Here is a 12,550-nt window from a genome sequence, read left to right as displayed (position 1 = left end):
ACAGAGGAGATTTTTGCACGCTTTGGTTGTAGAGGACTTTTTTACCCTCTACCCTCAAGGATCACAGTTCGCCAGTCGGCTATAATTCTTGTGATTCTTGCATCTGGTCTCCCGGTACTTCGATTTTCCTTGAGCCTCCAGGAGTTACTTCTGCCTTTCCTAGGGAACCTACTTCCGATCAGGCATCTCCTCCTTTTCTAATCAGCTACTGAAACCAAGTAACCAAGTCTGTAAGAACCGTGACTAAACAGAGAGGAGGAGCTCCAAGCTCCTGGAGTTTTCATCCCCGGAGGTTTGTAAAGCTCCCCCTCCCCCTACATTCCTCAGACCCACAGCTTCGGGGTGTGTGAGTCAGGATAATAGCCAACACGTCCCCAGCCTTGGCTCCAGGCCAGGCATTGCTCCCTGCGGTATTATCTCATTTAACCCACATTCTCACACACACCTCGGAGTGGAGCCCTGTGGTTATCTCAGTTCACACATAAGGCTGGGGAACTTTCTCCAGCCTGGAGGGATGCAGTCAGCGTTCAATCCCAGCTAGTCAGGCGCCATGTTCTATTTGAAACCACACCTCAGAAAGGACTCGAACTCAGTCACACCTCAGATGGAACGCTGAAGTAATCTTCCAAGCAAAACCGCACAACTCACTTCACAGCTTAATGAAACTCATACTTTACGGCTGGTGCCGGCGCACTCAGTCATGTCTGACTCCTTAAGACGGCATGGACTGTAGCCCGCCAGGCTCCTCTGTCCATGGGATCTCCCAGGCAAGAAGACTGGAGTGGGTTGCCATTTTCTCCTCCAGGGGATCTTCCTGACCCAGGGATTGAACCCACGTCTCCTGCATGGGCAGGCACATGCTTTACCACTGAACCAACCGGGAAGTCCATCTTTATGTCCTGGCACAGAAGGAAGTCAGCAAGAAGCAAAGTGATAGGTAAGGAGCAAATTTATTAATATAACACCCTTATGAACAATACAGGCCAGCAGGCAAAAGGGTTCTGCCCGGAGAACTATGAGTTAATTTTTAATCATCAAAGGAAAAGTCAGGAGGGCACGAAGACCACTTGGTCTTGGTGAGTCCCTGGGATGGGCCACCAAGTGAGGGTCCTTGGCTTTGCACAGGAAAGAACTCAAGATCGAGCGTGGCGAAGGGAAAGCAGGTTTACTGAGAGAGACCAGATAGAATGTTCAGGTCAGGTTCAGCTCAGTCCTGTCTGACTCTTTGCGACCCCACGGACTGCAGCACCCCAGTCTTCCCTGTCCATCACCAGCTCTCAAATGGTGGCCAAAGTATTGGAGTTTCAGCTTCAGCATCAGTCCTTCCAATGAATATTCAGGACTGATCTCCTTTAGGATGGACTTGTTGGATCTCCTTGCTGTCCAAGGGACTCTCAAGAGTCTTCTCCAACACCACAAAATGTGGCCTGTCTCAAAAGGCGAGCTCAGCCTGAAATAGGGAGTCGTCAGTGTTTACAGACTGGGTAATTTCATAGCCTAAGGAGTGGGAGGATGATTCCAACTATTTATGGAGGAAGAGGTGGGGATTTCCTAGTTCCTGGCCTTCCATGGTCAGCCTCAGAACCTTCATGGCACCTGTGAGTGTGTCATTTAGCATATGCTAATGTATTTAAGGAGATCAAACCAGTCAATCCTCGAGGAAATCAACCCTGAACATTCTTTGGAAGGACTGGTGCTGAAGCTCCAATACTTTGGCCACTTGATGAGGTGAGCAGGCTCACTGGAAAAGACCCTGATGCTAGGAAAATTGAAGACAAAAGGAGATGGGGGTGACAGAGGATGAGATGGTTGCATGGCATCACCAACTCAACGGGCATGAATTTGAGCAAACCCCAGGAGCTAGTGAAGGACAGGAAAGCCTGGTGTGCTGCAGTGCATGGGGCTGCAAAGAATCGAACATGACTTATCGAATGAACAACAACTGCTACTGCTGAGTCGCTTCAGTCGCATCCAACTCTGTGCGACCTCATAGACGGCAGCCCACCAGGCTCTGCCGTCCCTGGGATTCTCCAGGCAACAACACTGGAGTGGGTTGCCATTTCCTTCTCCAATGCAGGAAAGTGAAAAGTGAAAGTGAAGTCGCTCAGTCGTGTCCAACTCTTAGAGACCCCATGGACTGCAGCCCACCAGGCTCCTCCGTCCATGGGATTTTCCAGGCAAGAGTACTGGAGTGGGGAGCCATTGCCTTCTCCGGAACAACATCTATTGGAAGTCAAATTTTCCGCCATCTTGGGCCTAATCAGTTCTAATCAGTTTTTTCTCAAGGGCTGTATCTTTCCTTAAGGGTTTTGCCCTGCCCTTTTCCTTCCTGTCTCATACTGACCACTACTCCCCAAGGAGCCCAAGCTTGAAAGCACTGAGTAACCTTTATCAAGATTGTTAACCTGTGTCTCCTAAACAGTCATGGCACCTATGATAACATCCAACTCCCTTACATGGCCTACTGTGCTGTGCTTAGTCATGTCTGACTCTGTGACCCCGGGGACTGTAGCCCGCCAGGCTACTCTGCCCATGGGATTCTCCAGGCAAGAATACTGGAGTGGGTTGCCATTTTCTTCTCCAGGGGAATCTTCCCCACCCAGGGATCAAAGCCTGGTCTCTTGCATTGCAGGAAGACTTTTTATCATATGAACCACTACTTAAGTTAAAGTTAAGTGAAGAGAAGTCTCTCAGTCATGTCCAACTCTTTGTGACCCCATGGACTGTAGCCTATCAGGCTCCTCTGTCCTTGGGATTTTCCAGGCAATAGTACTGGAGTGGATTGCCATTTCCTTCTCCACTAGGGAAGTCCCAATAATCAAAGGTAATAGTTATCCATCGACTCATTCAACACATTTATTGAGTGCCTACTATCCACCATGGGCTGGGTTCGATCCCTGGGTTGGGAAGATATTCTGGAGAAGGGCATGGCAACCCACTCCAGGATTCCTGCCTGGAGAATCCCATGGACAGAGAAGCCTGGCCGGCTACAGTCCATAGGGTGGCAAAGAGTCGGACACGACTGAGTGACTTAGCACAGCACCACCATATACCGCAGGCTGTGGTGTCCAGGATTTTCTCATTTAATCCTTCTTCAAGAATAACTTCACTTATTCTTCTCAACAACTCAAACCCACTTTATAGATTAGGAAAGTGAGATGTATTTTCTACTGTTTAAAAAAAAAGAAAAAAAAAATCCCAAGGTGCCAGCCGGTATTGGGATGAATGGGGTCAGATCAGGTTTGGAGGTCACCAGACCGGGGTACCCCTGAAAAAACTCGGAAATAAAGTTTAAACTACTCCTCTGAGATGAACTAGTTAAACGGTCTAATACAAAAGACCTTAGATAGACGAAGTCCCCTTAAGAGGCAAAGCTGACCCAGGCCAGACTAGCTATTAGCATATCTAAAGAAAGAATGCGTCCATCATCGGAGGGGTGGTTCGCTCAGAAGCCGGGCGTGCTCAGCCCGGGTCGGAAGGCTGCTTTGACGGCGCGCAGCCCAGAGCCTCCCCGAGCGGGAGGGGCCAGCGGAGGCGGCAGGGGTGGCCCCCCGGGAGGTGAGGCTGCACCCCTGAACCACGCGCTTACCTCCCCCGCCCTGGTTCCCGCCGAGCCCGCTCTCCGCGTGCAGTTCTGCTTCCGCCTGCAGGGAGAGGCTAATAATAGCTCCCAAGTGTGGGTCTGCTTCGCGTTCGGGCCTCGCACAGAGCCTGCCTTCCAGCGGAGAAAGCCGAGCCGGGGGGCCTGCCCCGGGTCAGAATGCAACCATGCCGAAGCAAAAGCTGAGATTTGGACGCAGGCTCGCTCAGCTCAGGGCTCAGCTCCAGAACCCTTGCGTCTCGCTCGCACTTACCGCCCGCAGGAGCACGCCCGGCCGAGGGAGGGCTCGGTTTCTCTCGGTAGAAAATAACCGAGTTGGCATTCTGGTTGGTGCCCCTGCTTTATACGGGGCCGGTTCCATGTGTCTTTCCGAGAGACGAGCCCATCTCGGTTGGGTGGAACCTTCTCCACGTGGTCGCAGCCCTCCTCCTCGCCCCCAGCTCCTCCCTGCCCATCCGACAACTCAGGAACAAACGCACGCATCCATCCCGCTAAGCCTTTCCTGCCATCTGCCCTCCTGCGAGCTCTTCTTTCCAAACAATCGCTGTCATTTATGGGCATCCTGCTGGGGTCGGAAAGGTAAAAGAAATGGGTGCTTTCCTCAACCCAGTTAACAAAACAAACCGTTTAACATTCCAACGGTTATGTTTTGCTTATGAAAAGAGCCAGTCTGTTAACCATTATGGCAGGACAATCCCAATAAACGCCCAGCACCTACCCAGCGAAGGGGCGGCAGAGTCACCCTCACATGCACTTGGGAGTGACCCGGGAGGTGATCAGAAGTCTTGGCTCAGCCCTTCTCTACCTTTGTGGCCTTGGAAAAGTCACTCAACCTTCCACAAACTCAGTTTCACAAATCTGTGTGAGATACAGCTACGCTCCTCCCCTCCACTCCGCCCGGTTCAGGCTCAAAGTAGGTTCAGAAAAAAAAAACAGCAAACCATTTTAACCTCTGCTCCGACAGGCACCCGCTGCAGATTTTAAACGTTTTCCCCCCTATATGGACACGACTGCAGGGAGAAGAGAGCAGGACAGTGAAAAAAATACACGTGCAGAAGCCTTGTGACCTGTATCGTTCATCCCCCTCTCTCTGGCCCCCCTCCCCTCCCCACCCCCGCCCCCTCTGCAAACACGCGCCAATGCCTCATTAAAGACTGAAAACCGTCCCATTAGGTCCAAATGCATGGAAACATATTCATGATTATTCAAATGATCCCCTCCTAATACAATCAGCGCCGCCCTCATAAATATTCATCTGGCAGTGCTAATCATGGTGTAATCTTACCAGAGGGTGTGCCTCCCTAATCCTCTTCCCTCTGCCCTCCCCTCCCCCTCCTTTTGTCTAGCATTCTTTTCTCCACTCTAAAGCCCCAGAAGGCCTTCCTAGGTCTTCACTCTCTCCTTCTAGGTAAAGATATTTCTAGTTCTGATTTAGAGCTCTCTTTATTTATCTCTGTCTGGAAGATTATTCTACCAGGTTATCCTCTTGCTATAGAGGATGTCTGACTTGAGTCCCACCGGCTCTAGTTCTCAGGCATGGATGTTCCGTTGATACTCCCTGTGATGGATAAGAAGAGATTCTGGTCACATTTATGAAAGCGCATCCTGGGCAGAGCGGTGGGCTGGGGCTGGAGGACCACTAAGAAGAAGAAGATCTACAGTTGGATGCAGGATAAAGACAAAGGCAACAACGCCATATAGTAACAGGCTGGATGAAATAGGCGCACAGCAGTGCAAGGGGAAAACTCCCACCACCTTGGGGTGGGGGGTGGGCGCCCAGGGTGCCTGGAGATGAAAGAAGGCAGCTCAGGGCGGAGTGTGGCCTTCAGAGCCTGTGTCCCAGCTCTGTACCTGGAGAGTGCTCCTCATGAACTTTCATCCTCATCCTGGTTATCTTTCCTATCTTGACCATCTGTCATTGATTGCGACAACCAAGGTCAAAGTCTAGAAATCTGCCCTGAATTCAAGCAAGGGGAGCATGAGAAAGATGTCTTTAAGACTGAGGAGTGGATGGGAGTTAATCCTTTCAATGAAGCCCCCAAGGAGCTTGCCACTAGGACTTGGCACAGTGGCAGGGAAGAGCCTCCATTCAAAGGAAGGCAGATCCATACAAAAGCCCACAGTGTGGGTCTCATCACAGCATTCTCGGGGTAGTACCCAGGATAGGGCCCAGCATGGACTATTTGTGCATTTGCTGGTAAGGAAATGTCTAAGCTATATATATCTTTAGGCAGCAAAAGACACCAGAAAAGAGGACTGTTTTTATAGTTAAGGACTTTGGAAATTCTAAAATAGAAATAACAAAATTAAAGGGGGGGGGGGGGGAATAATAGGTAACACAACCTCTTGGCCCAGAAGTTGTTAAACGTGTAACTATTCTATATTGCATACAGCTCTGTCATAGGGCAGTCTCTCTGTTCTCTCCAGTTTTATGAGAACCATTTTACGTTTCAAGCCTTTTAGAGTATAAGGAACACCCACTGTTGCTTATGCTTTGAATAAGAAACATTTTTCTTTTCAAATGAGAAGCAAATTGCTCCTAAGTACCAAAAATGTACGGGATGAAAATGAATTGAAAATAGTCTTCAATACTTTCAGTAATTTCATTTGTCTTCATAAAGACGTGAAAATAAGATAGCTTGTCAAAGAAAGCCTTCTGTTCTGGAAAAAAGAAAGAAAGAACTCTACCACAGCAGAAAAAGGACGCTTGGTGACAAAAACCATTATCAATTTTTCATGGTTGATTTATTTATTGGTTTCAGGGAGATAAATAATATTACTTTCCAATCCGAAGAGGTCTCATACCTGAGATTTGCAACATTATTTCTAAAATCAACATCGTTTTCTCTTCCTAGGATTTGCCGTAAAAAAACTGGGAGTCCCCGGTTTGATTTAATGAGATTTACACAAAGGGAGTTGTCAGTAACCACAGAAACAGGGCAGGGTTTTCCTAATGACTGTGCTTGAATTGTATTCCCCTCTGAAAAGGGCCTATTTAATGATAGGGTTTTGGGGGCGAGGGGGGGAGCAGGGTGAGGAAGAATGGTGGAGGGGAATGGAGTAGTTTGTCATGGAGGCAGACTGAGAAGTCTTTTATCTATTTAAAAGGATAGCAGGTGGGCGCCACTAACAAGTTCTAACCCCAGGACTTGGCTTAACCCTGGAGAAAATGTTTTTCATTTTCAGCTGCTTGTGTGTGCTGCTTCTCCATGTCTGTAAGCAATTTTTTTATTGGATTATAGTTGATTTATGATATTGTGTTAGTTTCAGGTGTACATCAGAGTGATTCGGTTCCATGCATACATTTTTTTCTCTTTTTTCATTCTTTTCCATTACAGGTTGTTAAAGGATATTGAATATACTTCCCTGTGCTATACAGTAAGTCGTCATTGATAATTTTGTGTATATCCGTTTAGTGTGTATTTGTTCATCCCACACTCCTAACTTACCCTTCCCAGACTCTTCACTTCTTTAAATTGCAAGCTCTTCAAATAGAGCTTAGCAGACCTTGGGGAGTGGAGCAAAGTTCAGCTGAGGACAGTTCAGAAGGGCTGAGATACTTCTGCCTAGCCCACTTCCCGCAGATCTCAACTGAATTCTGCTCGCAGCCAGGTCAGATCCAGAATCAGCACTCCTGGGCAACGTGCCCTGCGGGGCTCTGAGGTCTGAGACCAAGTCTCCTGGTTTAACAGAGGAGAGCTGGGGGTTTTGACAGTGTTAGGTCATCCCGGCCCATCTGCATTTCTCTCGTTCAGTTTCTCCTCGCAAACCTGAATTCATTCTAGCACGTGGAGCTATTCTAGCAAGAATCACCATTTAGTTAATAAATGTGGGGTATAGGAGTAAATCCCCACAGGTCAAGACCCAGAAGCCCTGTCCACGTGGGAGCCATGCTTAGAGTTTCAGGTCAGCTGAACAACCCGTTGGATCCCTGTCTTCTCGGGATCCACCTCTCCCCCACCATTCTTTTTATTTTTTTTGATTAGGTTTATTGAGGTATAATTTGTGTTAATATACAATTCAACTCTCAAAACATATGGAACAGAATTGCAGTAGACTAGCAAAACTGAAATCTATTTCTCACTCTCGTTGCAGCCTGTGCTGGTCAGATGGTTCTCTAAGCACTGACGACAGAATTCTGGCTGTCCCCACCTTGTGGTTTTTGCCATCTTCACAACAACAACAAAAAAGATACCAAATGGCCGATAAACTCATGAAAAAGGGCTCACCACCATGAATCATCAGGGAAATGCAATTTTAAATCACAATAAGACGCCATTGCCCTCCAGATGGCTAACTCTTAAAAGCCTTACAACCTTAAATACCGGTGAGGATCTGGAGCAACTGGAATGCTCGTACATGATGGAGGAAATGAATCATACACCTAATCTGTGACCCAGCAATTCTGCTCCTAATTATTTCCCCAAGGGAAAGAAAGCAAAACAGCTGTCTGCAAAGATTTTCCCAGTAATGTTCATAACAGCTTTGTTTATTAACAGTCAAAACCTAGACACAGCACAAACATGTATCCCCAAGAGAATAGATATCGGGTCACCATCACAGGGAGAGGCTCTGGTGCTGCCTCTCTTTCATCAGAAAAGGAAAGGTTTTCCCAGAAGCCTTCCAGCAGATTTCGTCTTACCGGTCACTGCCCTGAACTGCGTTAACAAGTCCAACCATACCTACGAAAGAGTTGGGAAAGCGATTAATTACGCGGGTACACTGTCAGGCTTCCTCCGCCCATCACTTAGCTCATTAGCAAAGAGGGGAGGTTGGATACTGAGAGGTCCATTAAGGGTGTGTGTCACACGGATCACTGGCTGCATTACATGGTGTCAGGTGCTGCTAGCATCATCAGGTACATGTCCATTTGTGTGACTCTCACGCTAGTTGCTTCCTCTGAACTTCTGTGTTAGCTGGTCAGTAAAAAGACACCCCGAAACATGCGATCCCCAAAGTGCACGGCTTGAAGACCTGACGCAGCTGTTCCACCCAGTGTGCTTGAAGATCCTCGTGGTATCGTGAGTCACATTGCTGAGAGCAGAGCTCAATCAGTCAAGGAATTCGGTAATAGCCCAGAAACGAAATGCCTTGGGTTTCTCCTATTTTGAGCTGACCTTTAGGAAGCCCCATTAACAATCAGATCAAAGTATGCATTGTCATCTTTGTCAACAATCGGTCTGAAAACTTCAAAGGTACACTCAGTGTGTGTGTCACCTGCTACAAACTGATGGGAATGACCTTGGTGGAGAGATACCACAGCTACCTACAGGTCTGTTAACTCAGCGCTAGCAGGTGTTTTATTAACTTGGGGTCGTACCCACTGTGAAGCTCAACCCTGCTCCTCCAGCAAGGCTGATTTGTGACTGGAGAAAATCCTTCTATTTTCAGACCCCAAGTAAAACACACACCTAATGCTAATAGCAAGACAAAGATTGTTATTCAATTCTTAACCATCACCAGTAGGCACAAACAAAAACTTGTTCTTTACGTCCTAAGCAAGGAAGATTATTGAGACTAATTGATTATTGATATCGCTGAATCTCTCTTCTCAGCCTCTGTGACGTCACAGAGTCCCAGTCTTCTCTGTTGTAGAAGCTTCGATTTCTCCTGTTCCCCTAATCTTACCTTCTCCGAGTTAAAACCTCAAATTCACTCTCCATGATAAGCCACTTACTGGTGACTTTGGGCAACTGACTTCTCTGGACCTCAGGTTCCTTATTGGGAAGAAAGAAACCAATGACATTCTTATCCTAGTCAGTGTACTCAGACGTGTCTGACTCTCTGTGACCCCATGGACTGTAGCCCGCCAGGCTCCTCTGTCCATGGAATTCTCCAGGCAAGAGTAGTACTCTTGGGTTGCCATTTCCTTCTCCAGGGGATTGTTCTGATCCAGGGATCGAACTCAAGTCTCCTGCACTGAGTCTCCTGTATTGTAGGTGGATTCTTCACCAGTGAGTCACTGCAGAAGCCCAACACTCACGTAGGATGAAAGTAAAAAGCCAGTGAAGAGAGCAGCATGGTTAGTCCTGACTCATAGAGGTTACAACAGACATCATTGTTCTTGCCATTTAAATCTTTTTTTTTTTTAATCAGTGTTTCCATTGTTTTAAAATATAGCATTAATAAGCTATCTGTAGTACAAGGCCAGAGTGGTGTACTGGTGGGAGATGTCATTTAAAAAATGGTTGGAAGGAAATATTAGAGATTTGAAAGTCTGTTAAAGGAGAGTTGGGAAATGGGGATTTATTGTTTACTGTGTATAGAGTTTCAGTCCTGCAAGTTGAAAAATTTCTGGAGATTTGTTGTTCTGCAATGTGATTATATCTCACGTTACTGAACCGTGCACTTAAAAATGGTCAATTTCGTATTAAAAATAAAATCATAGTAGTGAAAAAATAAAATATAGCATTAATAAGCATTCATATTAGTAAAGGCCAATAGATCAGGAAACAGCTGTCTTTGAAAAGATGTTGTTTTTACAGTTTACCCAAGAGGTGGGGGAACGCCACACCGAGGCTGTGTGCACAGGCAGGGAAGATGGGTCAGAAGGCAGGGGCGGAGAGTGTGGGCTGGAGCCGTCACAGTGGTTTCTCTGGGAAAGAATAAGCGAGGCAGGGTCAACAGGCGTGAGACTGGCTGGGTGGAATAAGTCAACAGGTTCAGGAGTATTGGCGGTGTCCTTGCTTGTCTGGGACCTGGTACCTGCCCTGAGCTGGTTAGGGCAAGTCCACAGTGGACCAGAGCCAGAGAACCCAAGCAAAGCGGTAGCTGGGGTATAGGCTCTGGAATGGTTGGTTCTACTGGAAAAGCACGCTCACAGATGAGTTGTTTTTGCTCTAGAAATGAGCAGTCAGTCACCAACCCAGACAAATCTGTACCCGTCATGTCATAACTGCCCATCCCCACCGCCCCCACCCCCAGCCCTTGGTAGCTTCCATTTTCTGTCTCTATGAATTTGCCTAATCAAGGCACCTGATATACATGGAATCTTACGATATCCATTGTATTGTCCTCTGGTTTGTGGCTTGTTTTGTTGGAGGGAGGAAACCAATTCTGCCTCCACTGTTTCTTTGACTTGCTTTTATTATTATAATCATACCCAATGGCTTGCCTGGAGGACCCTGCCCCTCTGTTTGACTGTAAACTAAAGTGCCTTTGTTCAGCTCCAGGAGACGTAGCTTGTCCCTGCCCACCTGTGAATTGAAGAGATGGGACACCCCTCTTCTGAAGGCTGGCCCTTCCCTCGGAGACGTCTCACCAGACTGAAGACCCTTGCGCTTGACTGCCCCACTGCCTCTCCCTCTCTATTCCCTTTTGACGTTAGTTCCTCGTTGCTCCTTTCTCTCTGATCTATAAAAGAACCTGGCGTTCAGCCCCCAATGAGACGTTACTTGGAGGCGCAGCCTGCCGTCTTCTTGGTCTGCTGGCCCCCTGACTCAAGTCTCTTCCTTGCCTCAGCATGTCGTCCCTGGGATTCATTGGTCTGTGATGCAGTGAGCAGAGAGAGCTTGGACTCGGTGACAATCTCACTTAGCATAATGTTTTCTAGGTTCCTCCATATTGCAGCTTTGACCAGAATGTCATTTATTTTATTTTATTTTTTGGCTATACTGCACAGCATGTGGGATCTTCACTTCTGTACCAGGGATCAGACCCCATACCCCTTGCATTGGAAGCTTGGAGTCTTAACCACTGGATAGCCGGGGAAGTCCCTGAGTGTCATTTCTTCTAAAGGCAGAATGATATGTATGTATGTATCACATTTTATTCATCCGTTCATCTGCTGATGGACAGATGAGTTGTTTCAGCCACCTTTTGGCTAGCATAAATAATGGTGTTATGAATATGGCTATACAGTATCAGTTTGAGCTCCTGATTTCAATTTCTTTGGGTATGTACCTAACTGTGGGGTTGCTGGGTCACAAGGCAGTTTTATGTTTAACTCTTTGAGGAAATGCCATACTGTCTTCCAGTTTCCTTTTTCTATTTCCACCAGCAGTGGACAAGGATGCCGCTTCTCCACATCCATATCAACATTGTTATTTTCTGTTTTGTTTTTTTTTTTAATAATAGTCATTCTATTACCTGTGAAATGGTATCTCATTGTGGTTTTGATTTGCATTTCCCTATTGTACAAATATATATATTACTCAAAATAATTCTATGAGATGCTATTCCTATTTTGAAGGTAAAGAAGTATAAATTTACAGGGGTCATACTGTAAATTCACATTGTGTTGGTTTAACTCCAGTGCTACTGTGCTGATCTCCCATGTGCATTATAAAGTAATAGGTACTTTGACTTTCAATAAACATGAATTAAATGATATTGAATCTAGCACTATGACTGGGATTCAGAAAAGTAATGCTTTAACTCAGTCTATTAGAATATTCTGGGCTTCCCTGGCAGCTCAGCTGGTAAAGAATCTGCTTGCAATGCAGCAGACCCCAGTTCGATTCCTGGGTCAGAAAGATCCACTGGAGAAGGGATAGGCTGCCCACTCCAGTATTCTTGGGCTTCCCTGTTGGCTCAGACAGTAAAGAAGCTGCCTGCAGTGTGGGAGACCTGGGTTAGATCCTTGAGTTGGGAAGATCCCCTGGAGAAGGGAACAGCTACCCACTGTAGTATTCTGGTCTGGAGAATTCCATGGACAGGGGAACCTGGCAGGCTATAGTCCATGAAGTCACAAAGAGTCATGACTGAGTGACTTTGACTTTCGTTTCACTTTTCATTAGAAGATTTTATAACCCGAAGCAGGTTTATTGTGTCATTCTTGCCCCTTCTAAATGTAGGGTATTTGAGCCAAAGACTGTGCTTACTTTGAGAATGAATACAATTTGGAAAACTTACTGCCAATTTGCTTTTTAATGAAAGGAAATGGAATCTTGGAACGTCCCAGAAGTTTTCAATAAGACAAAGGATTTCGAAACATCGGTGTTGAGGGAA

General features: G+C 46.7%; 1 long non-coding RNA gene across 1 annotated transcript; it reads left to right on the top strand.

Annotated features, from left to right (window-relative positions):
* Positions 595-11,253, top strand: LOC108633791. Its single transcript, XR_001917160.1, has 3 exons — positions 595-937; positions 6,940-6,979; positions 7,697-11,253. It is a non-coding gene; the product is annotated as an uncharacterized LOC108633791 (long non-coding RNA).

The sequence above is a fragment of the Capra hircus genome, chromosome 24 (genome assembly GCF_001704415.2).
Source record: "Capra hircus breed San Clemente chromosome 24, ASM170441v1, whole genome shotgun sequence".
Classification (NCBI taxonomy): Eukaryota; Metazoa; Chordata; class Mammalia; order Artiodactyla; family Bovidae; genus Capra; species Capra hircus.
This window is presented reverse-complemented; position numbering and strand designations above follow the sequence as displayed.